Source organism: Parasteatoda tepidariorum, chromosome X2, assembly GCF_043381705.1.
Source record: "Parasteatoda tepidariorum isolate YZ-2023 chromosome X2, CAS_Ptep_4.0, whole genome shotgun sequence".
In the NCBI taxonomy this organism is placed as follows: Eukaryota; Metazoa; Arthropoda; class Arachnida; order Araneae; family Theridiidae; genus Parasteatoda; species Parasteatoda tepidariorum.
The window spans coordinates 4,760,374-4,787,914 of record NC_092215.1 but is presented as its reverse complement, the minus strand read 5'-3'; the positions used below and the strand labels follow the sequence as shown (position 1 = coordinate 4,787,914).

The window sequence follows — 27,541 nt, the reverse complement described above, 5'->3', positions numbered from 1 at the left end:
CATCTACTGTTATATTATCAGATCCATTTGGGTATCGTATATCTGTTGTAAACTGAGATAAAAAATCTGAAGTGAAAATTTATCTAACTTTCGCTTGAATGCATAGGTGGGTGGTTTGTGATGTGTGAACAAAACATAATTTCGAGAATTGTTTGATTACAACTCCCTACAGTTGAAGAAATTCGTTTTCTGTTTAAAATATAGATTTTCCTGTTGCAAAATCCGAGGCAACCACGTGCAATTCTAAATTTGCATCAAGGTAAGGATGCGTAAGCAGCGTAGCGTTTGCTGAAAGGGTTTTGCAATTTTAAATTTCGCTCATGGACTGTTCTGACCAGTTAATCATACGATTATCCTTGCGCTCTTTGAGTCTTTCAAAAAATCGCTTAAATGAGTTTAGTTAAGAGCTGCACGAGGTAGAAAACAAAACAAAAAAGAGAAATCTAAGAAATCTTTTTGACTGCGGGTAATTTAAAATCGTGTCCACTTTATCAGGTGATGGTTTCGTGCCCTCCTTAGTTATTAAGTACCAAAAAATTGACATTTCTGCCACACCAAACAGACATTTTGATACCGTTAAAGCATACTCGGTTAATTTTTGAAATACGGCTCAAACATGCATTTTGTGCTGTCAAAGTGTGTAGAGTTTTTAAAAAGTGCTTAAAGTTGCTTATTTTCAATTTTCGTTTATTAAAAGCTCTTAAAGGTGCTTTTTTCATTGGGTGTTTTTAAAAAGTGCTTAATTTTCCCTTTTCGAATATAAGATTTTTTTTCTTAACCATGTCAATTTTCGCCACGTATTATACAAAACCATATTTTTCACTTTGTTCTATTCAACTTTTTAACAATTCATTCAACCACCACCTATTTCGGCGTACCGTCAGTCGTTGTTATTGTTCATTTACGTCACACTAGAGCTGGTCAATGGGCTATTGGTGACTGTCTTGAAAACATTCCTGAGGATGATTCGAAGACACGCCATCACAATTTTGATCCTCTGCAGAGGGGATGGCACCTCAGCATCGGTAGCCCGACGACCAGCACGCGAAGTCGAGCACTTCACGGTAGAACAGTTTAACGAGGACCAATACCGCACACCATACGCATACGAATCCAAGTGGTCACCCCCCCCCCACTCACTGACCGCAGTCAGTGATGCTTGACTTCGGTGAGCTGCTGGGAACCGTGACGTATTGTTGGTCCATATTGTATGAAAGCGACAACCATTCGACCATTCGATTCTTTACCATGTCGATTTTCAGCACAAATATGCAAAAGCGTGCTTTTCACATTGTTCTATGCAACGTTTTCACAATTCATTCAATCACAATCTATTTCGGCTCACCGTCGGTCCCTAGCTTATGAAAGGGCCAATCATTTTACATGTTTGATGAAATACTTGCGAATCCGCATGTTCGTCTACTGAGTTGGGTTCAGTGAGATTATTGCACTCTCATGTAGAACTCTGCTATATTTTGCAAGATATTCTCTATTTCAGTCATCATTTTCCACCCACTGAAATTGAACTGAAAAATTTCTCGATCATTATATAATGGCTAATATAATCAAGAAAAGTGTTCTTTGTCAATAACTAGTTATTTTATCACGATCACGTAAAGTCTTTGAAAGTTATTTTGCATTTAGTTAATGCATATAGTGCTTAAAAATATTTTTTGAGTGCTTAAAAAGTAATGAAGGTGTTTATTTTTTGATGAGAGATTTGGCTACGCACCCTGGTTGTTCCTCTGATTCACTAAAAATAAGGATATCACCGAGGTTAACATAGCAAAAAGGGAAATTTACAAAAAGGCAAATCTAATGAATTTTACATTTATTAATGAACCTCCGAAAAGTTTGCTCTGCTCCTCACAGACCAAAATTCATAAAAGGAAACTTAAAAATTGTGTGTTTATTTTCCTCTAGTCCCCTATCTGGTCGAATATTTCTTGAGCTTTTAGGAGTGGAGACAAGCATTGTGACATCGAAGACCGGCGAATGCCCTGCTCTAGCATGAACTGAAATTCTTGTTTTTACATCCTATATTCCTATATTTTCCTATATTTCCGCCAGCATCCTATATTTTTGGACTAGGTTTCCTGTGTGTAGGAGAACCAGTTGCATCGAAATAATGTACAGTATTATGATACGCCTGCTTAATTTTTGATGTTAACTTAGTTAATTCCGGAAAATTTAATATGTGTCATTTGAGCCGTGGTGGCTTAGGGGATAGAGCACTCGCCTCCCAATGAGGTGACCCGGGTTCGATCCCAGCAACAATTGATTGATTCGAATTCCGCACACGGCTTGCATCGAACACAGTGCTGACGTAAAATATCCTCAGTGGTAGGTATATGATAGAGTCCCCTTGCCATTAGGCTAACCATGACAGGTTTTCGTGGTTTTCTTCCCCATGTAACACAAATGCGGGTTTGTTCCATCAATAAGTCGGCCACGATGCAAAATTTGTGCTAATACTTGATCCAGTAGTTCTCTTGTGTTCTGGATTGGGTTCAAAATGACAAGGCTACGGAGTTGAACATTAGTAGTCGTAAATCCAAGGAACTGGGTCGGCTGTTCAACGACGGTTATAAAATAAAAGAATATACGTCACCTGAAATTAATTTTATTTAAAAAGTATCAGTTTCGGTAGTTATGCCAAATAAAGAAAAGTGACATCAATTAATTTACGCCATTTTAAATCAATCAACAGCCCTAAGTGCTCTGAAAATAATTGGAATAGGCACAGTAGCAATTTTTTATTTGCAGTCTCTTCGTAATGGTCAATTAATGTTCAATAACGTAGGTCAATAATGTCACGTAGAATAAATACGAATTAGTCTAAAAAGTTGAAGAGATTTATGTAACACCTTCAAAGTACAGGGACCAAAGCAACTGTCGTGTCGGCTTGAAACACCCAGTCCTTTATAGGAATAATAACGGAACAGGAAATGACGTATTAGAACTTTCTAGAAACTTTAGAAGAAAGATAAATAATAAATAAAAGCTTATTTTAGAGTTTTATAATTTCTTAAGAGTTCTGAGGATCGAACACTGCTTTGGACGACGACTCAGACCTCTCGGCCACGCTGACACGTCAATATTTTTGATTATTAGCTTTAAATAATTGTAATGGATCAAGGTGTAAATTTCTAATCATTTTCTGGACGGGCAAGCAGCTTACTTCCATACCTGAATCCTCTAAAAATTTTAAATTCGTTTTTTTTTTTATCAAATACAAATAAGGGACACGAGCGTTTGGCTGTCAGATCATTTGTCGCCGTCACAGCGACAGCAAGTTTTAAGATTTCCTTTAGATCGACAGATTTAACGTAAGATTTATCGTGGATCAGTCACCATTTGCTACATGGGGAGTCTACCCACGATCTCTTAGAAATGGGCCCAGTTCCCTACCAGCCAGGCCATACCGGCCTAGGGGAGTCCCGCAGTGGACTGATCGTTAAGACACGGTTCTCAGCAGATCACCAAAGTCAAGCATCACCGGCTGTGGTTAGTGTGCGGATGGGTGACCACTTGGATCAGTCTGCATAGGGACCTAAGGGTACGCGGTATTGGTCCTCGTTAAACTGTTCTACCGTAAAGTGCTCGACTTCGCGAGCAGGTCGTTGGGCTACCGAAGCCGGGGTGCCATTCCCTCTGCAGAGGATCAAAATTGTGATGGCATATCTTCGGATCATTCTCAGGGATGTTTCCCAGACCGTCGCCAATAGCCAATTGAGCAGCTCTAGTGCGACTTAAATGAACTACAAGAACAACAACCCTGCCTCGGGGATACCATAGACAAACCATAAGTGCCAGTTCTTTACCCGATGGAGGATGTTTACCACAGGGTTGCCATTTCCTCAAAACCTTTACTCGCCAAGCTGGCGGGAGTAAAAATAGCGGTGAGAAACTGGTGGAAGAAACTGGCGAAAATTACAGTTTAAAACTGGTGTCACCGCAAAGTAAATAAATTAAGAAACAATATTTTTTTTTGTGTATAGAGCTTAAAAGTAGATAAGAATGTAACTTTTAAATTATGAATTTTCATTATTCATTTCATAAATTATATATATTTCATAAATTATAATTATTTTCATATTTTAAAGTACTCCTTTCAGTGAGAAAAATAATTTGCTGTTTCATTAGCAATAAATATATTTAATTTATGCCCATTTCATTTTTTATTACATTTATTTAAGTTAATAATTAAGTAATTTCAAAATTTAATAAAAGTGTAGGTTGAGTATCACTGCTTGTAAGTAAAGAATAAAGACTTGTTCTACCAAGAATAATTTGTTTTAAAACGTTTTCTCATCTGAATTAATTTACTTTTCATCCGACAGGTTAGTTCTCTGTTTTTACCATCCTTTAACGTTTTGAGTTTGATTTGAAAAAAGAAATAACTGACTGAGTTAACTTATTTATTCAGTAATTAGTTTGCAGTGATTAAATAATAAACTTTTTTATTATTAGTATTATTAAGAATTTTAGTTGCAGTACTATTGTTTAATAATGTTAAAAATTATTTTTTATATTTAGTCAGAGTTTTGATCGTTAAATGCGAAAACAATTTTTAAAAAAAAATGAAAAGTAATAGTTTTAATAAAAACAAAATCTCATTTTTATTAACCATGATAAAATGCCTCACTATTTCGGCCATCGCAGCTGAGACTCTGAGTACGTCCTTGAGTGTCGTAATATGTTGAAAATATTTGAGTTTTAAATACCTTGCAAAAATAGTCTAAAAATTCTTTAAACGATATAGATTTACGTAACGTGATTTGAGCACGTCAGAATATGATCAGCACTCAATTTTGAAGCGTCGCATCATCATAACATCACATCAAAATGTCGGAATTAAAACTAACTCTTTATGAAAAAAATTAGTTCTCAAAATAAATTTGAAATTGTAATGGATTCTACGATTAAGTTACAATGAACTACTTACTATCCAGGCCTACCGACAGGCCGGGATGCGATATTTCACTTTGACTAACTCTGGGGCACTGTTTGGCGTGCGAATTCTTAACACGCCAAATCAATGAATCTCACGCTTTCTCGAATCGTACGAGATTAAACTTCAACCGCTATTATGTATTTTTTTATACGAGTGCAAGTAGTTTTTGTTTATGTAATGATCGGTGGAACTCGCATGTACAAAAATTTGTTAATTTAAATGAACAATAAAATTACTTAAGATATATAAATTGTTTTTTTCCGTATGTTTTAGTTTCACGTTAATTGTTTCGTATAACGAAACTTCTTTTTAATTCAAGTAACGTAAAAATGGTGCAGTAATTAATTATACAACTATATGTTTGTATTTACATGGCGCAACGCAATTTTATTATATTGACAAATAAACATTTCTTCCATTCACGATTTCATCGATAGAATCATATTTCCGCTTAGAACTAAATGTTGAATTTTTTTTTTTTATAAATTTACTAGAGAAATAATTAATATCAGGAAGTTTAGCACTACACAACAATTACCATACCTTTTATAAAAATTATGGTTAATCAATCCATATTTCAATCAGTTGTTAAAAATTATTCTTGGTTTCTTCTTTGCTATTTAAGAAATAACTCATCAAAGTAAGACTTAAAGACTTGCTTGATATAATATGTTGGTTCTCATGTGAAAAACGATGTTTGATAATTTCACAAGAATAGTACTGATTTCTAAAAATTATTTTTTTTTTNAATTGACCCCACTTTCCCCTACTGATTTCTAAAAATTATTTTTTTAAAATAGATTTAGTTTTGAAAAAGTATTAGCAAGCAAAATATTTGGCAGTTTCTTGTAAATTTCAAAACTAAAACCTGAATTAATACAAACAATTTTATCTATGCCAGTTATTTAAATATTTACATAGTCATATTAATTATAAAAAGTAATTAAAATCTAAATAAAAATGACTTCAAAATGAGTTAAATGCAATATATCCAATTTACTGTAAGGGTAAATAAGGATAAACTAATACATTTAGTAATAATTTTTATTTGAATTTAATTTAAAACATAATGCAGAAAAATAATAAATTATTTCGCTATGATTGCGTTCAGTGTCTTAAATTTTGCCTACTTTTTGTTTTCATTTCATCCAACTTTTTTTACCATCAAGAAACAATGGTTCTCCTCGAAAAGGAAACCCAGCCATTTTTAGTATAGTCTCACCGTTTTAATATGAAATTATCAACATTTCATTCCAGTAGAAAGTTAATATCCTGTAAACAGTCACTAAACATTTCTTCCAAAGTGAATTTGCGTAATAACTGATATTTTCTGTTTTGGGCAGTATGGTCCTCATATATTAACCTACAATGTTCAAACTTGGTTAGTCACATTTATTAAATCTTTATGTGAAACACAAAATATTGTAATTATACACTAATAAGGGTGCGATCACGTTTAATTTTGTTTATAGAGTAAAAAAATTTAAACAAAACTTGATTCACAAATAAAATATAATGTTTAATTATATGGTGCAGCATTTAGACAACCACAAAATGTTGATAGAAATACTATGCTGCAATTCAATGAGTACATTTTATTTTAATGATTATGTACTAAAATTTAAATGAAATGACAAATCTTTTCTTTCATGCACATGCATTTCTTTTAAAAGTGCTTTTTTAATTTTTTTCATTAATTTAGATTATCTTGAATTTTTAATAATAAAACACTTTTGAAATCATTTGTCTTTGATTATGTTCAGGGAAACTACAATTTCATAAAATTTATGAAGTGAAAAAGATATGGTAAATTTGAATTAATAGTAATAATGCAAAAATTATTTTGTATCTGGCTTATTTGCTTCAAAAATCAAATATATTCGATTTGGTCGAATATAAATACATTTCGATATCAGTTGATGTATTTTGAGCTTTTTTTCATGTAATTTTTTTAATTTATGTGCTACTTTTCTTAATCGAGACAAAGTTGTCTCGAATAATAAAAATAGCACATAAATTAAATGGTAAGGTGATATGCAAGGTGAGAAACAAATCCATCCTGTGTTAGAAAGACTTATCAACGAATTTTACTTGATAAATAGACTTTTTTTAAAAACCGTTCAATTTGTGAATCTTTGGTGATGCGGCAGAATTCTTCCCACACTTGCTACAATATATCGTTATAAATGGTAGTNTGCTTAATTATATGGTGTAGCATTTAGACAACCACAAAATGTTGAGAGAAATACTAAATATGCTGCAATTCAATGAGTACATTTTATTTTAATGATTATGTACTAAAATTTAAATGAAATGACAAATCTTTTCTTTCATGCACATGCATTTCTTTTAAAAGTGCTTTTTTAATTATTTTCATTAATTTAGATTATCTTGAATTTTTAATAATAAAACACTTTTGAAATCATTTGTCTTTGTGTTCAGGGAAACTACAATTTTATAAAATTTATGAAGTGAAAAAGATATGGTAAATTTGAATTAATAGTAATAATGCAAAAATTATTTTGTATCTGTCTTATTTGCTTCAAAAATCAAATATATTCGATTTGGTCGAATATAAATACATTTCGATATCAGTTGATCTATTTAGAGCAACAAAATCCATGGGTTATATTCATGCATAAATTTTAAGTGTTTATTAATTATTAAATATAATAGCATATTAAATTAATTAAATTTAAAATATAGATATGAATTTGATAACCATCTGATTTCCTTTTCCGAATGTTATAATAAATATTTATATATTATTGTGGGAAAAAATGTGCAAAAATGGAAAAAGAAATAGCATGGTAAAAACTTGTTTCTAAGAGGATTATTCTGTTATTATGTTTTTAAAATTTAACAATTATAGTAAAGTGGTAATTATAATCCTTTGGAAAACTTACAAATAGAATGTTTTAATTTAAAAAGCTGTTTAAACTATAATCAACGTATAGTATTTTGCCCGAAATAGAATTTACGAGTCGCAATTAGTAACCAAATATTTGCCTGCATCTCTTCTGCATGTATCAGGTATTCAACCAAACAACTATTCTTTGCATCTTTTATCAACACTAAGCTCAAATAGAAGGGAAAATTAAATAAAAATAAATGTCTTAGCTTCATAAATTTTTAGTTCAGCGAAAGAAACCACCATTGTAATGTCTTGCGAAAATGTAGTAACCTTATTTAAAAGATTACTTTAAATATTTCCAAGTTAAGAGAAATAGCAAAATTAAAAGTTCTGTTGAAAATCAGGAGAATTATATCGATCTTGATATAGTAATAACTTTAATAATGTGGTCCAAAATGACAACTTATATCAGTTTGTCAAAAAAAAAGTTTAAGGATTAAAGGAACTAAATATATAAATTTAATTCCTTAAAACAATAAAAATATATTGAAAAAATGTAACAAATAAAATTAAGCAACTTAATTAGAAAAAATATATTTTATTATAAAGCAATAATAAACATACATTATATTACACAATAAGGGGACGCAATGTATGGTCAGAGTAGAATTTGTTTTGTTACTGATCTTGATTTTTGATAGATTACATTTTATATATACAATTCTCAAATCGAATCAAATCTTATCGACATCAAAATTTTTTATTTAAAAAAATTTGATTTAAAATATATAATATTAAATAACATATTAAAACATTTAGGTCAATTTTTTTAAAAATAGTCAGAAACATTTATGCGTAAAATAAAGCAATATCAAAAATTTACAAAAACACACAGATATGTTCGACCTAAATAGAAATTTTGAGGAAATATAAGCAGATAAAAAGAATTAAATAGGTAATCTTACAAGATTTACATAGCTGAATTGTAGTAAAAACTGGTGCTAAATTTAAATGTTGGTTTATTATATTTTAAATGAATAAATTATTAGCACAAGTATCTTGCTGATACATGTTGATAAATGATGATGGTATCTTGTTGATAAATTACAAAAAAAAAAAACAAGAAAAAAAAACTTATTCCAGCCCACTGAATTTTGAGGAAAGCAATGTGTTTCAACTGCAAAAATTAATAAGTAAAATCAATAAAATAATAGATCAATTTAGAACTGTTAAGTAATCATTGGTTTCAGTTAAATACAAAGAATTGAAAGTAATCTTCTTAATACTTCTGTAATTCTTTAAGGCAATTATTTTTAAAGATCTCCATAACGATAATCAAGTTTATTATTATTGTTGTTGTTAATTTACGTCGCACTAGAGCTGCACAATGGGCTATTGGCGACGGTCTGGGAAACATCCCGGAGGATGATCCGAAGACATGCCATCACAATTTTGATCCTCTGCGGAGGAGATGGCACCCCCGCTTCGGTAGCCCGACGACCTACACGCGAAGTCGAGCACTTTACGGTAGCACAGTTTAACGAGGACCAATACCGCACACCCTCGGTTCCTACGCAAACTGATCCAAGAGGGTCACCCATCCGCACACTGACCGCACCCAGTGATGCTTGACTTCGGTGATCTGCTGGGAACCGTGTCTTAACGATCAATCCACTGCGGGACTTACTAAAAAAAATAATAGTAATCAAGTTTAAAAAGACGATGTTCCTTGTTTACAGTGAAGGTTTGCCACAGACGCTTCTACTCGTTCGTACATATGCACGTATAACAATTAAACAGTTATCGCGCAGTTTGGCGAAGAAGTGCCCTTGGCGAAGAGTTAGTCATAGTGGAATATCGCGGCCGGGAGAGCCTGGTCGGTAGGGCGCTGGGCCCACGTCTGAGAGTTCGTGGGTTCGAACCCCGCCGGCCGAAGACTCCCCATGTAGTAGAGTGACTGATGCACGTTAAATCTGTCGAATCGCAAAAGTCCTCCATTTCCCATAACAAATCAATACCTCTTGGGGTACTGGATTGGAGATCGATCGATCTCTGATTCAGGTCAAAATTACGATCTGTGGATGAATGTATGAATGTGTCCACCCTATAAATGGGTGCGACGTATGGTGTGGCAGAAGTCGAATTCTTGGCCATAGATTGCGCCACTGAAAAACAATAAACGCACACTCTGCCTTAACTTTGCCTGGATTTCACCAAGCAGGCTTGTCCATGTGGCAAGTGGAATTAGAGACAACAACAACGATGAAGTTAGTACAATGAAAAAAAAACGCGGTTACTTAAATGCGATATTTTTAGTATGAAAAACCGAAGGGAAGAAACTGTCAATAAAAAAGTTATAAAAGTAAAAGAAAAACTATATAGTTTTTCGTTTAAATTGTCACGCATTGACCTCGTAAAGCGGTAAATTAAATTTGTAGTATGTGTATTTTAATATCTTAATCAAAATATCGGAATTTGAAAAACGCATAAGAGGTAACGTCTGGATATGGAACCAAATTGTTCCCAACCCCAGAGGGAGTAGTAACATACCCTTCATTTTTTTTTTGAAATATTTACACTGCTGTCTTTTTTTTTTAACTATGGTTTTACTAAAGCAACTATTTTTCTTATAGGAAAGAGCTATGGTGTTAAATGAGCTACATAATGTAGTACAGCAAAACACAGGTAAGATTATAATTCTCATGTCTTATCAATTTTGAAATCTTCGCTAGTTTTGTCCAAAAATTTTAATTTTTTATTGCCTGTTTATTTCCTGTCTCATTTTCTGGATTTTCTTTTTCAAAACTGTAGCACAAATTGAAACTACAGCTGCTATAAGCATGTGACAGTGCATAAAAAAATAACAAATGAAATTTTTGATCTAATAATTGAATCTTACATTCTTGGTCTGAATGATTCGAGGTGTACAACATGCTAATTAATTGTGCGAAAACGATATTTTAAGTTACGAAATCAGACACAAAAAGGTACTTTCTTTGAATAAACATATCGTTTGCTCGACGGATTCGAATAAGGGGTAGCCGAGAAATAAGATTCGAGTAATGTGGACTAAAGAGTGGTCCAGAATTTGGACCCCTTTATGTTAATTTTACTTTTTGCGTATTTGATCATATCTTGAATTTTTAAGCGAATTAAAAGATTTTTCATATAAAACTTCAAATGAGCTCCGTTTATCCAGAAATAATTTCAAGCAAAATAAAACTTTCAGTAAATACTTTTTATCTTTCATTTTTTTATTTAGTAATAGTAAAAAATTGAATTCTAAGGTATACAATTTTTGCATTATATTAAATGTTGTTAATACTTTAAATGGTCTAATACAACGTTTGAGCGATGTTGACCGATTAGTTTCTGAGAAATCAATTTTTAAATATAAGACTTTTTCAAACAATACGACTCAAGTATTTTTAAAAATTCGATTTCTTAGGATCTATTCGTCCGATTTCATTAAATTTTGTATTTCACCATTTAAAATTGCATTATTTAAAATGATGCAGAAAAATGTATACCTTGCAATTCAAAATTTCTTCGGCCATTTTTAAATAAAATACAAAAAAAAAATAATTAAACATTTTTGCATTGAATTATCAATGGATAAACAAATTTTATAATTTAGTACGGAATCTTTTTAATTTTCGTTAAAAGTTCTTGAGATATAGCGGAATGCGCAAAGAGGTAAAATTAATATTAAGAGCAAACAACCTGCATACGAAGGGTAATCGAGTAATGCTGATTATTTTGACAAGTCTATAACTTAAAACTTTTAAAAATCAACTGGTTCAAAATTAACCTGAATTTATTAAAATCATCACTGAAAATTAGCTTGAAACGAAAATAGCTTCACGTGACTCAAAAAAAGGCGGGATTATGACGTCAGAATCCACTTCCTTTTTAAACGGATTATGCCAAACCACGACTTATCTTACGGTAAAGTGATGTTGCTTACAAAAAGTGTTTGATTCTATTCTTATTTTTGAAAAAAATTATTTACATTTTTTAAATATAATGCAAACTGAGAAGGATATTTGGTTTGAGAATTGATATTTTTTATTCAAAAATTACAATTTTGTTACGTCATTTTAAATTATAAGTAAACTGGTTTATACGTAAGAAATATCTATATATACATAATAAATTTTGTGAAATTTTTTTCACATAAAGGTTTGATTCCAAATAAGAAATGGAAGTAATTAAGATTGAGAATTTTAAGTACTGCTAGGATACCCTGCTTGTTAGGTTGGCCCATGTCCAAGTGATCGTGAGTTCGATCACCGCTGGCCGAAGACTCCGTGTAGTAGGTGGTGACCGTTACCCGTTAAATCTGTCGGGTCACAAAGTCTTCTATGTTCACAAAACAAATCATATTTTTGGGGTACTGAATTGGAGATTCTCGGGTTCAGGTGAAAATTAGGAGACGTGGATGAATAAATGGATATATGAATGGGTTCGCCCTGTAAATGGACTGTGACGTATGTGTGTACGTATCTGAATAAGTATTTTTGACCATAGGTGGCTCCACTGAAGCACAAAAAACGCACATCTGCCTAAAATTTGCTTAGTTTCACCAAGCAGGCTTGCAGATATTGGCTAGTGGCATTAGAAACAGAATTTTAAGCAAATTAAAAAATTATTTAAGCAAAAATAAAGGCTTATTTTTTAAAAAACCTTTCTCCCTAAAAAACTTTAAAAAATAAATACTTATTCATTTATAATAATTTTTCTTAAGTATAATATTGAATTAATTCAGGATAATAAACTGAACACGAAAATTGTATTTTTAAATTTTATGCTATTATTACCTAAAATATGTAAGCAAAATGTATTTTGAAAAATAAAAGTCATACGAATTTTTTTTAAAATAAATATAAAATCACAATGGCAATTTTTTGTATGTGTTTATATCATAGGTAGTTTAAAGAATTTAAAATGTGACATAAAAAAAGTATTAATATATCTCGAAGAATTAAAACAGAGTGTGATTTTTAAATTTTCCTTTTTCAAAATTTGAATATTGTTAAAATTGAAAAAAAAAAGTTTTGAAATTTTCTGTTTTATTGACAAGGATTGAAATTTTTTTTTTAAATTTCAAAAATGAAGGAAGCAAATTTAAAACATGATTTTTTAAATATTTTTTTCGGTTGAATTGTTTTTAATGCTTACATGATTGTTGTTAATATTGTTTGAACAGAATTTAAACCATACGTGCATTTTAAATCAATTCAAATAACTTGAAATGAAATTATGAATGAAGAATTGACATTTGATAGAAAATACTTCATTTACCTATCAATTTACGAAATGCAACGTTAAATGGGCTATTAGTACAATACACTCATTTCAAACATATTTCACTAACTTCGTTTAATACCAAAATAAATTGAATGAAGTAAAGGCATAAAAACAAATTATTTAATGCATATAAAAGAAAATGCTTTTAAAAAAAACCATAAGCATACTTCTTTACAGTACTTTTTTCATACATAAATCTACAAGATTTTTATTTTATTTTATAACCGGCTTTGAACAGCTGTTCCAATTATTTGTTTACGACTAATAATAATAAACTCCATAGCCTTGTAATTTTGAATCCAATCCAGTAAAAAAGGATCTCATGGATAAGGTATTGGGACAAATTTTGCCTTAGCGGAGAATGATGGATTTTTGATGGAACTAACCAACATTTGTGTTATATGAGGAGGAAAACCTCCCATGGTTAGCCTGACGGCAAGGGGACCTAAACCCATGATCCGTCTACCTCTGAGGATATTTTTACGTCAGCACTGTGGTCGGTGCAAGCCGGGTGTGGAATTCGCATTGACCAGCCATCGCTGGGATTCGAATCCGGTTTACCGAAGACGGACGCTCTATCTTCTGTGAGAAAAGGGGGGGGGGAAGAAAAATAATGATAAAAATAATAAAGAAACTGGAAGCAGAAAAATCCGAAAAAAAGGAAAAAAATTACAAGAATCTGGAAAATAAAAGATATAATCTTCTCATCAGCTCACACGATTATATCCGCAGAAAGGAGTGCTTTCTAATATTGTATAATATAGCCAAAGCAAAATATACCAATGCAATAGTGTAAGGAGCACTCAAAAACTTTACAACGAATAAAATAGAACACATTAAATAAAAATATCACGCAAAAACAGAAAATAAAATGTAAAGAAAAAAAAAACAGATTAAAGCGTGAAACGAAATCTATAAAGCGTGTAGCAAATTCAAATGAACCTACATGAAAGGGGAATTTTTCAAAAATTATTTAAAATATTTTCGTAACAAGATTGCCAGATTGTAAAATATGAAACCAAAAGCGCAAATTTAGGTTAAAGCGTAAATAGAGGGGTTTTGTATTAAAGTGCGTTCTTACTGCAGTACTGAAGTGCGTTTGATTTGTTAGTTACCACGGATGGGCCCGAAAATGGATGTGCGCAAGGTAATATTATATTGGATATAGAATAAGAAGTTGACAATTAATAATTTTAGAAAATTAAGATTCATTTAAGAAAAAAAATAAAATAGGAAAGAGAAAGAAACATGAATTGCCTGTTTTGCACGTAGTTTTAGCCACGGATTTTCCCGAAATGAATTTGCACATGGTAAAAATTATATAAATTAACAAAGAAATTTTTAGTGAATTTATTTGCAATAATATACAATTAACTCAATAATTTTATGTAGAATTTCATTACTATGGATGAAATTCTAAAATTGGTATTCTTTGTTTTTTATCAAATTTTGAAAGAGTTTATCTATTTGTTCTTAGGATAAATAAATATTATTACATATTCTTTTAATTTACCTAAATCATTAAAAATGGTATTTAAATAGATGTTCCTAGAAACATTAGAAATCCAAGTAATTAGTTTATTTATATTAAATTAAAATCATTTCTTTTATCGTATAAATCAACATAAGCAGATATTTTCCTCTTTTATAATACCCAAATCCAAAAAATTTAAATTAATATTATCATCATGATTTCGGAGCAAGATTAATTCCTCGTGGTAAATATTATTTAATAAAATAGTATAATCTTGGAAATTAAAGATAATTAAATTATCAATAAATCTAAAAACAAATTTAATATTAAGAGTATAATTTTTTCCACAATAATGCAAAAATCATCATTATGGGTATTCAAAAATTAAAATTTTGTTATTTCATTTTGCATTATAAGTAAACTGAGTAATACATAAGAATTATATTTACAAACATAAGAACTTTTTTGAAATTATTTCACTTGAAAGTTTGATCCCAAATAGGAAATGGCAATATTTAAGATTTAGAATTTTAAGTACTGCCAGGACAGGCTGGTTAATAGAACGTGCGGCCCATGTCCAAGGGATCGTGAGTTCGATCACCGCAGGTTAAAGACTCCCCGTGTAGTAAATGGCGACTGGTGCACGTTAAGTATGACAGGTCACAAAGTCTTCTTAAAACATATAATTCCCAATCATGTCTATGTTCCCGAAACATATCATAAATCTAGGGGTACTGAATTGGAGATTGATCGTTCTCTAGTTCAGGTCAAATTTACGATCTGTGGATGAATAAATGGATATATGAATGGGTCAGCCCTGTAAATGGGCTATGATGTGTGTGATAGAATTGGTAATTTACGCCATAGATGGCGCCACTGAAACATAAGAAACCCGTCTTTGCCTTAAATTCGCTTAATTCACCGAGCAAGCTTGCCGCAACAACAGAAATTTTTAGTTTTTACTGGAGATGCAAATAATTCTTATCCCTTTATTTATTTATTTTTCCTTAGCTTTTTTTTAAAAATAAGAAAAAACAACCTTTCTCCCTAAAAAACTGCCAAAAATAAATACTTATTCATTTATAATAACTTTTCTTAAGTATAATATTGAATTAATTCAGAATATAAACTGAACACGAAAGATGTATTTTTAAATTTTATGCTACTATTAGCTAAAATATGTAAGCAAAATGTATTTTGCAGAATAAAATTCATACAAAAATATTTTCAAAATAAATATAAAAACACAATAGCAATTTTTTGTATGTGTTTATATCATAGATAATTTAAAGAATTTAAAATGTGACTTAAAAAAAGTACTACATCTCGAAAAATTAAAAATAAGTGTGAGTTTTTTAAATTGTCCTTCTTTAAAATTTGAATATTGTTAAAATTGAAAAAAAAAATTAAATTTTCCATTTTATTCACAAGGAATACATTATTGAAATTACTTTTTTAAAATTTCTAAAATTAAAGAAACAAATTTGAAACATGATTTTTGAAATGTTTTTTTCCGGACGAATTGTTTTTAATATTCACCTGCTTGTTACTAATACTGTTTGAACAGAATTTAAACCATACGTTTATTGTAAATCAATTCAAATAATTTTAAATAAAATTATGAATAGCGTTACATGAAGAGAAAAACCACCCATGGTTAGCCTGACGGCAAGAGGACTTAAACCCATGATACGTCTACCTCTGAGGATATTTTTACTTCAGCACTGCGGTCAGTGCTAGCCGGGTGCAGAATTCGACCAGCCATAGCTGGGACTTGAACCCGGTTCGCTCTATCCCTTGAACCAGCCCGGCTCTATAAGATTTTGCAACATTTCAAATTTATAAGAAAATCAATTTTGTATTTAAACAACATTAATTAAACTTAAATCGATTCCTATCGCGTACGTCTGATATTTTTTTTTATTGATACCGACAATTTAATAAGGAATAATGGAATCTTAATTTTAGACTTATAGATTGATAATTCTAAATTAAATTATAATTTAAGAAGAGAAACAGTTAACGGAAAATACTTTATTTACTATTTATTAAATAATACATAACATTAATTAAATAACTATATTTGCACCATAAATGGAAGGAAAACAAAACAACTAAGCGCAAAAACATGATTTATCCGAGTTACGCATGGGTTTGCAGTTTGTCTCCAACTTCTAATACAATACAAATTTAACTGAATTTTTGGGACTTTAAAATCAACTATGAAAGAACAAGTGGCACTAAAACTAATAATAAACTAACTTCAAAAGATCAAAATTCTTTAAACTAATAAAGGAAACCTGCTTGTAACACAATTTGAAATACAGTCAAACCCCGCTATAGTGAACCTTTAAGGGACCGAAATTTTGGTTCACTATAACCGGGAGTTCACTATATCCGTTACGCAGGCAATTTCACTAATGGTTCCCAAACTCCTTCCTTTTATTACATTATATTCATATAAATGACTGAAAAATTTTATGTAGTAGCAAAAAATGTGCTATTTTTCATCACTCTTCGTCTCGCGTTCGAATAAAAATTAGTAATCTTTAGCTGATGAGCAATTCTCAACATCAGATATGGAAACACTTCCCGACTCTCAGATAATTTTTTCTGACTTTCTATTATTCCGCTTTTTAAACCTGTCTAACCTGCCATTAAAGTAGTATCATAAAATCGCTTAGCAAATTCATCGACATTTGTCCAGAAGATTGCGGCTTCTTCGATTGGTGAACTTTTTCAGTAATGCTTCTTCAACATCCTTGTGATCTGCTTTTCTCAAATTTCTTTCTGCCATCTGAATTTTTTTTCATGAGCAGAAGTTATTAATTGCCTATTTTTCCATATGTTACAAACTGCAGATTTGGATAGTTTATATTCCCTGGAAATATCAGCTTCATTGCATCCATTTTCAATTTTTCTGATTATGTCCATTTTATCATCAATGGAGAACGTCTCAAGTTTACTGCTCGCTATAGTTAAATTTGAGACACTTCTTTGCAGGATTTTTTTAACTGAACTGAAAGCAAAAAGGAGTTGAAATGAGGGCCTTATCAACACATATTAGTGTCCAACCCTTAGACCAATTATGAATAATAATTACTCATTCCCTCTGACAGAAAATTCATATTGATCCCACTGACACCTTACAGGTGCATCATCTGCACAGGTGCATTAGGGATGAGAAAGTGAGATAAAAGAAGCAAGCAAGAAAAAATGCTTATCGCTACATTCCCCTCTGTAGATGGTTTTAAAAATCAGTATGTGTATTTATTTTGAAGTAGAAATTTCAAAATCATTACAAAAAAATTTTTTAAAAAATCAGCCGAAGACAGAAAAAAGTTTATTATATCCAACTTCCTCACTTTTTCGGTTCACTATATCCACAGAAAATAACATTATCCATGTATAGCAAGGCACGGGACCGAACATTTCGTTCACTATATCCGGGAGTCCACTATAAACCGTGTTCACTATAGCGGGGTTTGACTGTATATTTATCATATGTATGGTATTTTCCATGCTGCAAGGTCTATACCGCCTATGCTACTGTTTCCGGTGTATTTTAAAGCTATTTGGCCCACTACTTGATCAAGACTGAAATCATGCGATTTCGAAGGTTATGAAAACGTGAAATCTATATCAGAAAAAGAATTATTATGAAACAATTATTACCTTGTTACGGATATACAATCTTCGAAACTAACGTATGCCTAAACAGTGATTTACAATACCACATGCAATAGCTAATAAAAGTGTCGCTATATGATAAGAAAAAAATTTAAACCGCTTATATCATTTTATTAATGTTAAAATTATAAAGGGTACATAATTTTAAAATTCATTGTGAAATAGTAGTGTTATGTAGTAGTAACATGTGGTTTGGTCAATAATAAATATGCAAACCTAACATTTGAAAAAAGAATCGTTATAAAACACTTCTTACCTTATCAATAATATATGCTAACTTTCAAATTTAAACCTGAATTATAATGTATAAACTTAAATGCTAACACTAACCTAAGATGGTGCACAACTTGCAACAAGAACAAAAAGTAATAAGCAAATGAAAAGAGGCCGAATGAAGACTACCAAAAAAGCGAGTTATTCAAAATCTAGCAACCATGTCTCCTTTTTTAACAATATATCTATAAATAACTAAAAGAAACTTTCACTTCAAACTCACCAGAATTACTTAATAGCATTAACATCTTATGAAATACGGCAGATTTGAGCTCAGAAATTACCTAATTTATATCTTTTATAGAAAACAAAATTATCCGTTTGAAAATATCGCCTCGCAGAATAAGCAGAAGTGTGTACATTTATATTGAAAACACCATCCATAGCAGACATTTCACTTTCTTTTTTATACATAACTATACTGTTGCTGTTGTCGTAAGCCAGTGTTTCCCAAAGTGTGGTACGCGTACCCCCAGGGGTACGGGAACAGTTTAGGGGGGTGCGCGTTCTTATGCGAATTATCTTGCAACAAGCGAAAATTAAAAATTTTTTTATTTAAAATCAAAAGCAACCATGAAAATTTGCGATTACGTATTTTTCTTTTGGCTATTTTTGCAGAGTTAACAGTTAATAATTAGTAGTGTCAACAGCCAGCTTTGATTTTTAACTTTTGTGCACTGTTTTTATAGTAAAGGTTTGTAATAAATTCTACTTATTTAGATTATTCTTTAAAATATAGTTTTTATCACTCTAACGCAGAATTTTTTACAAAAATTTGAGAATTTTTTACCGAAAATTTTGTGACAAAAATGAAAAGTAAACATTTTTTTTAAAAAATACATTAATTTTTCTAATAAAAATACATTAATTCCGGTACATAGCGTTACGAAAATTTTAGAAAGGGTACGCAAAAGTCGTAAGTTTGGGAAACACTGTCGTAAGCCATCAAAGCACTGGGAGTGTGATTATTCTTGTTTACCAGTGGCGCCATCTATTGACATCACATTTAATATTCTGGAAAAAGAAGATGATCCATGGAAGTTATAAGCTTGCACAGGAGTTTTTACATGGGGAGGGAAGGCCACTAAACTAATGTTTCATAGAAAAATACACGAAATTTAAAAATTTGGTGTATGCTTTGCATTAATAACTATTCGTGTATATATATATATATATATCACTTTACATTATTTTAAATGACAAAAAAATTATTCTTTATGTGTAATTATTTTAGGATAAAGGAGTTTTATATTTATGTGCAATTTGCTTAAAATATTTTCAAGATTTAGCAAATTTTGCTAAGAAGTGAATTTATATTTATGAGTCTTTAATTTTTATTGTTCCCCTGCTCGAAATTATTAGGAGCAGAGTACGGCTACCCCCCTTTTTTTGGCTGTCAATTTGTTTTAAAAAATTCCTCTGCTCTACGTAAGAATACTACGTTAGTAAAAAAGTATGTTTTCGCATCTGATTTTGTAACTTAAAATATCGGGTTCTCTGTATAATCAATTTATTTAAAGGTAGACTTTCGAACCATTAAGATTGAGTCTTTGATGGCAAAGAACCAGTCATTAAGTCAAGAGTTATTCAGTGAGTTCATTTTTTATTTTTATTTTATGCACTGCGCGCACAATACAGGTGTCTGTGATAATGATGTTATTTTAAATTACATAGTCAGAATTATGAATGCCTGTGTAGTGCAAAAGAAAAAGGTTTTGTTTCATATTAAGTTTCTTTATTATTATAAATCTGATAAATAAAAAACCTTTGATTAATATGAATCAAATTAATATGAATCCCTTGATTAATACGAATCTAATTTATATGATCCTTTGATTAATATGAATCTGATCAGCATGAATCCCGTGATTAATATGAATCCCTTGATTAATATGAATCCCTTTATTAAAATAGCTGATCTGGATATTTTGGTTTTAATGGTTTATGAAATTATTACCGATTAAAAAACAATGGTATTTTTATTCTTATCATAAAGTATTTACTTTTCGGGTATATCCAGGGATGTGATTCTCCCGCTGATTCGCTTATTTCCGCTTTTTTTTAGATTTTTCCATTTTTCCCGCTAATTTCCGAGGAAAACTTTTTTTTTTTTTGCACACGTTGAAATATTTTGAGGAATTTAATTTTTCGCGGAGCGAAAGTATTGTACTCCTTCTGAAGTTTCCCTAAAAATCATTTCCTTGGGATAAAACTGGTTGACCTTTATAATCAGGGATGAGATTTTTTCGCTTTTTAGAGGATTTTCGCTTTTGTCTCTCGAATTTCAGCCTTTTAATCAAAAACTCCGATTCTCTCTAAAAGTGTCGCTTTTTTTAAAAATAAAAATACCGCTTTTTGTATGAAAATTCAGTCATTGAAATAAAACAATTATATTTATTTACGATTTTCAAAGATAAACAGAAAATTCAAACAACTTCCTAGCTGCTAACCCCTCCACCTTTTACTTATTTTAGCTACTTTCTTCGATTTTATGCACAGAAAATAAGATTTTCCGTATTTTTATCCGTCGCCTGATAGCTCGTATTTTCGTAATTCAGACGTTGCTGCATTTCTTGAGGTGTATGATGGATGCCATCGGCTATCCAATCCACATGATGAAATTACCAGATAGACCCACCCCACCCTCTTTTATTACATTTTACTTTATTTTCCTCTAGATTAACAGACCCCCTATTTTTCACTTTTCATTATTTTTCGATCGGAGGTGCGTGCCCAGTGCGCAGGTACTCCGTTGCCTAAAAGCAACACCACTCGCCCTTCCTGTTTTTTGGCGTGAAAGCAAACGGGGGGGGGGGGAGATGAGGTGGATTTGCGGTGAAAATATTTATTTGCTCCTTCAATTAATTTGGTAAATTTTTATTCATGTCTAAAAATAAACAATAGAAACAAACCTTTTAGAAATCCCTAGTCCATACTCCGCAAATGTTTCGATTCTTATTCACGCGATTTTAATATCAATCATCTATTTTCGTATTTACTTGATTTAAAAGTTGCGCATTGTGATTCTTATTTACTCTATTTAAATATCGTACATTATGATTCTTATTTACGAGATTTAAAAATTCAATATCGCGATTTGTATTTACGCGCTTTTAAAAGCATACGTAGCGATTCGTATTCACGCGAGCTTAAAATCAAATGTCGTGATTCGTTTTGCGGTTGTAATATCAAACATCGATTTTCGTATTGATGCGTGCTTTAAAAATTAGACATTTGGATTCATATTCGCGCAATTTAAAAATTATGGATCGTGATTCGTATTTACGTGATCTAAAAATTACGCATCATGATTTATTCTCTCAATTTAAAATCATGCATTTGATGCATATTCATATATTCATAAAATTTTAAAATTAACCATCGGGATTTATAATCACATGATTTACAAGTTTAAAAATCGCACTTTTTTGTCAAATTTTTAGATTTTGAATGATATATTTTCTTGGATTTCCTCTTTATCACTTTTTGACTACTCTCATCCCTGGGTATATCTTAAAGTAGAAATTTAATATTTTTGATAGGGACCTATTTTTGATTAAAAAAAAGTTTTAAGTCCTAAGGACCAGTTCATTTCAAAGTCTAGCACAATCCTTCTTATTTGCCTTAATTCACTTTTCAATTTTTTTAATCACTTTTAAATGTATTAATTTTGTTTTTACTTTTATCTAAAATTTCGTATGGTCTACGTTTAGATTCAACCGATTTTAACCCATTTTCGGCCAAAATTTCGCAAACGCACCATTTCAAAAAATATTTTTTTATTAACACTGTGACGTATATTTTTCACTAATTTTATTTTTCTGCTATAGTCAAGGGTTCTTAAGACACCCAAAAATGAATAGTAATTCAATTGTAGTACACATACCTTCTGTTGAGAGATTTTTAAACTACTATTTAAGTTTTTCAACTCAAAACGGTTATTGACAAATGAAATTTTTTGAAAATGTATAATTATTCCTTTTGAGATTTATCATTATGTTTTTATGATGGATTAAAGTTGCAAGTCAGTAAATTAAAAAAAATTCATAATAAACAAGCTTTCTACTAAATGGTTTGTTCATTTATTTGGTCAATGGTGCCTATACGCCCCATTATATATCTTGAATAAAATATAATTTTTTATACACGAATTTTTTGTGTCTTAATGAATGTAATGTAAGCATATTTCAATGAAAATAATACATTTTATAAAATTTATTTGCATGGCCTAAAATAGGTTAATTGAATTGAATGTGGTGTTTGGTAGGATAAGTAAGATGTCCCATTCAATTACAAGAAAACAGCATTTGTTAAATAATCACACAAGGAAACTCTTAATGCATACTTTTCCATTTATTTCAAAAACAAATTGTTACAATTTGAGAAACATATTTTTTTCTTAATGCATTTTTCATTGCTCCTTAAAATCTCTTCTTAAATTTATATTATTTAAAGAACTTTTAAATTTTAAATATTTGTCTGTTTTTTAATTCAGAAAATATTGCCCAAATGAGGCTATGTAGTTATTTTACTTGCGTTGTTAGGATATACCGGGCAAATGTATGGCAGGCAATGGTACTTGATCTTTAAAAAACACATCATTGATGGATATATTGAGAAAATGTATGTCAAACTATTTTAAAGAAATTTATTTTTAATTGTCTAAAGAAGGGGGGCACAACATGCGGCCCGGCAATCCTCGATATGCGCCCCGTGACTGCAACCTGAACAAAGTGAAAAAAGTAAATAATTCAATTTTTTTTTAAAAATAAATAAATAAAAAAAATTCAGAAATTTTGAATTGTTAGTTAATTAGAAAGTTAGTTTTGAATTGTTAGAATAAAATTTGAGGTACCCTATCTCTACCAATTCAGTTTTTCGATCGCTTCTTTTCGATGGTTAATGCTGCGGAATAACTCATAGTTTTAAGAATCCCATTATTTTTAATACTACATTATTATTGACGCTCTTCATGTGTTTTCGTCCTAAATCCAATGACTTTTCGCCAGTTATTGCAACTCGTTTTCACGTAGTTTCTGATATCGCGATTTTTTTATGAAATCGAAATATCCTTTAACGTTTTGAAAGTTATGACACGCTTTATATGCACAAACTTCATAGCAACTCTAAATGACTTTTGATCCTTTTTTTGGAAGTTATTGCTACGCATTTTTAAAATTTCGTTATTTTCAGCACGATATTATTATGAATCGCGAGTAAGGAATAGCTCATTTTTTGAAGCTCTTTCTTTATGCCTATTGCATCGTAAATATGAAGGGATTTTAATAGAGTTATTACTACGCTTTTCCCGTTTAAAAAATCTTGATATTTTTATTACTATAGTTTCACGGCACGCGAGTTTTGAATCGCGTATTAAAATTATCACCTACGCGCTCTGTGTCAATTTCAACACAAATATTTTTTCAAACGCTTATTTTTATGGCAGTCGCAATTTAAAAGTCACGCAATTTAAAAGTATTAACAAAACGTGATTTAAAAATCATCCATCATGATTCATATTCATGAGATGTAAAAATCACAAATCGTAATTCGTATTTTGGCTTTTAAAAAGTTGCTATTTTTCTCGCTATTCAAAAATCCTACACCGCGATCCATATTCACGTTCATTCAAAACACATATCGCGATTCATATTCACTCTTTTTAAAAATCATACGTTGTGAGTCGGCTGTTCAATGTCTATTCAGTCATCGAAAGAATTATACAGAATGTTTCTGAGCTGCATTTAAATATGTCTGCGAAATTGTATACCGAGCAGTTCAGGATTAACAGTTGAAGTTGTNAAATCGAAATATCCTTTAACGTTTTGAAAGTTATGACACGCTTTATATGCACAAACTTCATAGCAACTCTAAATGACTTTTGATCCTTTTTTTGGAAGTTATTGCTACTCATTTTTAAAATTTCGTTATTTTCAGCACGATATTATTATGAATCGCGAGTAAGGAATAGCTTATTTTTTGACGCGCTTTCTTTATGCCTGTTGCATCGTAAATATGAAGGGATTTTAATAGTTATTACTACGCTTTTCCCCACCGTTTGAAAAATCTTGATATTTTTAGTACTATAGTTTCACGGCACTCGAGGTTTGAATCGCGTATTAAAATTATCACTTACGTGCTCTGTGTCAATTTCAACACAAATATTTTTTCAAACGCTTATTTTTATGGCAGTCGCAATTTAAAAGTCACACATCATAATTCGTATTCACGCGATCTAAAAATCGCATTTCGTTTTAACAAAACGTGATTTAAAAATCATCCATCATGATTTATATTCATGAGATATAAAAATCACAAATCGTGATTCGTATTTTGGCGTTTAAAAAGTTGCTATTTTTCTCGCTATTCAAAAATCCTACATCGCGATCCATATTCACGTTCATTCAAAACACATATCGCGATTCATATTCACTCTTTTTAAAAATCAAACGTTGTGAGTCGGCTGTTCAATGTCTATTCAGTCATCGAAAGATTTATACAGAATGTTTCTGAGCTGCATTTAAATATGTCTGCGAAATTGTATACCGAGCAGTTCAGGATTAACAGTTGAAGTTGTTCTAAATGAAAACACAATAAAGTTTCTTTTCCGCAAAGAATCACAATTTTCTTCATTTTGTAGAGAATCGTAATATATTTTTCTTTATTATTATCTAACCTCCTCATGTTGGAACAACAAAATTTTTTGTTAAATATGGTCAAAAATATGTCTAAGCCCATTAACCGACCAAACAACCACGTGTTTTAATTTTCCTCAGAACATTAACTGCTAGTGAGGAATCGTCAGCCTGACAAAAATTTTCGTTATCGCAAATGCCAAAAATGTTACGACCAAAAACATCCTGTATTACATCCTGATAAATTGATTAATTTGGTTAAATAGTAGTTTTTATTAGAAGTAACATTTTAAATTATACGTTATCCTTGCCGTTCACAATTTTTTATTCGTTTGTGGAACCCTTAGTAATCAAACTTCCTTCTGTGGAACCCCGATTTCATAAATTAAGTTCATTAGGTAAATATGCAAACAATTATTAAAAATCAATAATATGAAAGACTGCTAGTTATCAAAAACTACTAAAAGACAATTATAAATTTATTAATCAATAAAGTGCGATTTTATTTTCAAAATATTTAATTGAAGTAATGAAATTTTTTCGTATCTTAAATTAGGTTTGATATCTGACAGTTGAAATCGCAAGCAGAATCTGATCTAGATATGGATTTGTTTCATAAGCTAAAATTTATGAAATAAGCCGTTGAAATGAAAACTAAAAAGAACTTAAGTTGAAATTAGTTGTTCAGGAAACACATTTCTTGACTAACGAATTTAGTTATGATTTGAAGATCACAGTGGGAAAGACTAATGGACATTTGTATAAGTCATATCACTAAGTTATTCGCATTTATTTTTTCAAAAGCAAGTGCCTTTTCTTTTGTCACTTTACTTTAAATAATATCGTAAAGACATCCGAAATATTAATTAAATAATAATTTAATCATTGCACCTAAATATATTCGTAGGTTTCAAAAATGTTATAAAGTTCTAAGTCTCGGTACTCCTTTAAATCTTCCATGGAATCATAAGTTTCTGCGGAGCACCATTTGGGAACCGCTACTTTAACCCATCAAAGAAAATCGTGATCATTCCACAAATTTTCCACGATCAGCATGCAGACATAAGTTATGGTCGTAGCAAATTAGAGCGAAATTTTAATCTACATAGTACGTAGCGTTTATAAAAAGTGCTTGATTTCGATTTTCGTTTTAAAAACCTTTAAAGGTGCTTCATTTAATGGGTGTTTTTAAAAAGTGTTCAATTTTCCCTTTTCGGCAATGAATTTTTTTCTTTACCATGTCGATTTTCGCCACGTATTGTGCAAAAGCGTAGTTTTCACATTGTTTTATTCAACCTTATCGAAATTCATTTTTACACAATGCATTTTGGCTTTCCGTCGGTCCGTAGCGTATGAAAGCGCCAATCCTTTTACATGTTTGATAAAATACTTGCGGGTCCTTATGTACATCTACTGGTTGGGTTCGGTGAGATTCTTGCACTCTCATGAGCGACTCTGCTGCAATTTGCAAGATATTCTCAATTTCAGGCTTCATTTTCCATCCTCTGAAATCGAACCGAAAAATCTCTCGATCTATTGTAATCAAGTGTGTCTATTGTGTATATGGTAGCTATTGTAATCAAGAGAAAAGTTCTCTATCAGAAACAAGTTATTTTATCATGATCATGAAAAGTCTTTGATAACTAGTTTGCATTTTGTTAATATTTTTAGTGCTTAAAAAGTACTTAAAATGTGCTTATTTTTTGCTGAAAGATTTGGCTGGGCACCCTGAGCTAATGAACAAGAGAAAAAATCACACATAGACAACTGGAAATTTGCATAAAGAGAAAATCCATACAAACCTGTTGGTCAGCTTGTCTTTACCTGTTTAATAGTAAATCTCGTGCATGCATTGTGGGGGAAAGAAAAAGCAATATTTAAGTTTAATGATTTTTAATTCATTTTTATTGTTCAGTGTATATTTTAAAGAAATAATCAAGCAAGTCTTACAAAAACGCAGTAAAAACTTATGCCCCCTCTTCTGTATTACCCACGTGTTTCTTTTTGTTCCAGTAGTCTTTTGCACCATGCACATAGTCGTTATTTTAATTAAAAGTTTTAGGAATATATTAATAAATTTTTATATAATTTTGTCATTTGAAATGTGATCAATTAACCCAGCAATCAAGCATGCAGGTCACAAGAAATAAAGCAGCATACCTAGGTGGAGGCTGAAACTAGATTTTTTGCTAATTAATTAAAATTTTTAACATCCGTGTCAGGTCACCTAAAGCAGTGGTGCGCAAACTAGGGGTCGCGACCCCTGTGGGGGTCGCCAGAAGTTTTTTGGGGGTCCCCAAATTTTTATGAAATGCATTACCCCTGCATGCTGCATACCATACAGTGTA

General features: G+C 30.9%; 1 long non-coding RNA gene across 2 annotated transcripts in view; it reads left to right on the top strand.

Annotated features, from left to right (window-relative positions):
• Positions 1 to 27,541, top strand: part of LOC139427283 (uncharacterized) — a 46,666-nt gene that overhangs the window by 4,909 nt on the left and 14,216 nt on the right. For both annotated transcript variants that reach the window (XR_011638399.1, XR_011638400.1), the window contains exon 2: positions 10,445 to 10,496. This is a non-coding gene — a long non-coding RNA (uncharacterized lncRNA). The remainder of the gene's footprint in view (positions 1 to 10,444; positions 10,497 to 27,541) is intronic.